This window comes from Peromyscus maniculatus, chromosome 1, assembly GCF_049852395.1.
Source record: "Peromyscus maniculatus bairdii isolate BWxNUB_F1_BW_parent chromosome 1, HU_Pman_BW_mat_3.1, whole genome shotgun sequence".
NCBI classification, from domain to species: domain Eukaryota; kingdom Metazoa; phylum Chordata; class Mammalia; order Rodentia; family Cricetidae; genus Peromyscus; species Peromyscus maniculatus.
The window spans coordinates 9,117,994-9,121,139 of NC_134852.1; the positions used below are offsets into that span (position 1 = coordinate 9,117,994).

Here is a 3,146-nt window from a genome sequence, read left to right on the forward strand (position 1 = left end):
TTCTTCATGTAAACACCTGGAAAAAAAAGACTCTGATATTAGTTGCTTGTGGTGACACATTTCTTTAATCCGAGCACTTCATAGACAGGGGTAAGTGTATTGTTGTGAATTTAAAAACAACCTGCTCTATATTGAAGTTTCAAGTTCAGACAGAGTTACATGGTGAGACCCTGTCTCAAAAAGTTTACAAAAAGACCCTTGTCTTAGTTAGGGCTTATGTTGCTGTGATGAAAGACCATTACCAAAAAGCAAGTTGGGGAGCAAATGTTTTATTTGGCTTCTCCTTCACCATTACTGTTCATCACCAAAGGAAGTCAGGACAGAAACTCAAACAGGGCAGGAACCTGGAGGTAGGAGCAGGTAGTATTCACAGTGGTAAACCCCAGCATTGCTGTGTATCATATTCTTCAGACTGAACTCACACACCTCCTGGTCTTTCTGTAAGATATGATCAAACCACTTTCCATCATGCACATAATGGGTTAGACACAGTCTAATCACTCCTGGAGGAGTCCTGCAGAAGATGGTCACAGCACTGCCTGTGGAAATCACAGCTCCTGGAACTGCCCAGATGGAAGGCTGGGGTGGATGCCCTGAAGAGACACAGGAAAAGAGAGCTAGTCCTCTGATGTCAGGAGGGCCAGGTTCCCAAGGAGCTATAGAGTAGCTCCCACAAAATTACTAACCAAGAAAATGCCCCACAGACATGCCCACAGGCCAATATGGTGGGGGCAATTCCTCAGTTGATGTTCCTTCTTCCGAGAGGACTCTAGTTTGTACCATGTTGAAAGAAAACTAACCAGCACAACTCCAGAGAGAAGTCTCACAGTTTTCACAATTGATATTGTGCCACAGTTCCAGAGGCCAAATCATCTTTACTGTTCCCAAACAGTGTGAGAATAACTTTCAGAGGAGGAGTGCAATAAGAGGGAGTGAATGGGAGGTTGGGGTGGGAATGGGAGGAGAGAAGGGAGGGGAAAATGTGATTGGTATGTACAATAAATGAAAAAAAAGTTAATTAAATAGAATTTTTAAATGTGATATTCTTTTAAAAAAAATAATAACTCTCATAGTTTGGTGCTATCCGTGCCTTCTATCATCTCCCATTAGGACAGAAATGAATGCTGCAGGTAGCTATTCTTATCACCCAGCCTTCCCATGTCCCTGGAATGAAATCCCATTAAATCACTGACCTATAGTCAGACAGTGGTGGCGCAGGTCTTTAATTCCAGCACTCTGGAGGCAGAGGCAGGCAGATCTCTGTGAATTTATAGCCAGCCTGGTCTACAGAGCAAGATCCAGTACAAGCTCCAAAGCTACAGAGAAATCCCGTCTCAAAAAAAAAAAATTGTCACTGACCTATGTCTTACTTTCTCTCCTGATTCCATATAAAACTCAAAATCTACACCCACTTCTAATACCACACAAAACCTGGGAGCCTCTGGAAACAAAGGAATCCCACCTGTACTACACCCACACAGACAGCATTTATGATGAATTTATCATGAATGATGTGTCTCCCCAGAGGCAGAACTCAGTAAGAAAGCCAGACACAGCCCAGGTGAGATGAGATGGGAAGAAAAGGAAAACTAATTGAAAGCAAATGTTTGTATCCTCAGGAGGAAACATGTGTGTGAGTTCACCTCCTCTGTGCCCTTTGTTTCCATACACTTTGAGCCAGATCTCACATCAACATTACTGGAGCACAGTCAAGAATCCCCACCCCAAAGATGGATGAATCATTAAGTAAGTGTGCCAGTAGCTGCCAATGAAAATCCCATCTCAGGATCTTCTCAAGAGACTTCAAGCTCCTCCCATTTTATTCCCAGCCAAACTCAGTTTCCCGTGGCTAATACAAAGAACAGACTCACCATATTGTGCCCAAATCTTCTGTGCCATTAAAAACCCTGAAAATAAAACAAAAGATCTGATAAGAGAAGTCTGTCCTGTTATACACTGATCCCGACCCCAGAGCTCAGATCAAAAGACCAAGACCAGATAGACAGACTGAGTCCATGGAAAACTCCTCTGATGCCACCAGGCCAGGTCTTCAGAGAGATATTTCTATGAGAAGATCCTACGTTAAAAATCTGGGATTCTGTATTCATTACTACTTTGACTAAAAATAATGACACCTGTCTCACTTACCAAGTCCAAGAAGAGCAGCTCTAAGGCCCATGGCAGAGCCTCATGCCAGATCTCCACATAAACAGCAAACAGAACTAGTGATACAGTCTGCACAGCAGGACACACCCATGGGATAGACCAGACTGCAACCCGGAACCCCTGTCAAGGATGAAGACATCCAGTACAAAACAGAAAGAGGATATGCTCTTGCTCAAGACTTGTCTCTGACAACTCAATTCTATACCAAAGCTCTGGACAAGGCAATGCTTCCTCCATATACTTCCTATAGTGGCTTTAAATTCTCAAAGATGTTGTGGGTAAGAGTGATGCTATTTCCTGCTGAAACCAAATCCTATGTAAGATATTTGTGGCCAGTGTTTCAGAAAAATAATGTGATGCACCCAGAAAACACTGAGCCCAAATGCACAATCTACTTGATCAGTTAGATTTTTCTGGATTGACACAGGAAGACATCAAATCTGACAACATGGAAGATGGAGGGGAGGACCAGGGAAGATGTTGGGAACCAAGGCTTCTGTAGTATGTGGATGCTCTCAGTAAATTCCCCTGACCATCTAACTACACAGCCAAGTTCCTACAACTGACTGACAATACGAAAATAAATTCTCAGAAGAAGAAATATACTTGCTTAAGATATATTTTCAAAATTATTCACCATTGTTAGCCATAACAGAAATTCAAATTAAAACCACTCTGGAATTTCATCTTACTCTAGTCAAAATGGCTGATTAAGAAAACAAAAGTCAAGACCAGGTAGACTGGCCCAGCAGCAGTGGCCAACAGGGACATACAGGCCCAGCAGTGGTCCACAGAGGTAGCCCGGCAGCAGCGACAAGCAGAGGCAGGGACGCCTCTAACCCCAACACCCGGGGAAGAAGCTATCTCCATGGGATGGAACCAGAACGAATCTGAACACTCTGTCTGAGGACAACCCAGGGTCCAGCTGCTGATCCTGCAAAACCCAACAACTTGGAGGTGTTGGTGAGACTACCCCGCTC

The 3,146-nt window shown here is 43.5% G+C and overlaps 1 long non-coding RNA gene across 1 annotated transcript; it reads right to left on the bottom strand.

Annotated features, from left to right (window-relative positions):
- Nucleotides 1–492: 492 nt before the first annotated feature.
- Nucleotides 493–2,305, bottom strand: LOC143271901 (uncharacterized). The gene is made up of 3 exons (XR_013049234.1): nucleotides 2,149–2,305; nucleotides 1,872–1,907; nucleotides 493–593 (listed from the first exon to the last, which is right to left on the bottom strand). It is a non-coding gene; the product is annotated as an uncharacterized LOC143271901 (long non-coding RNA).
- Between the last annotated feature and the right edge of the window lie 841 nt (nucleotides 2,306–3,146).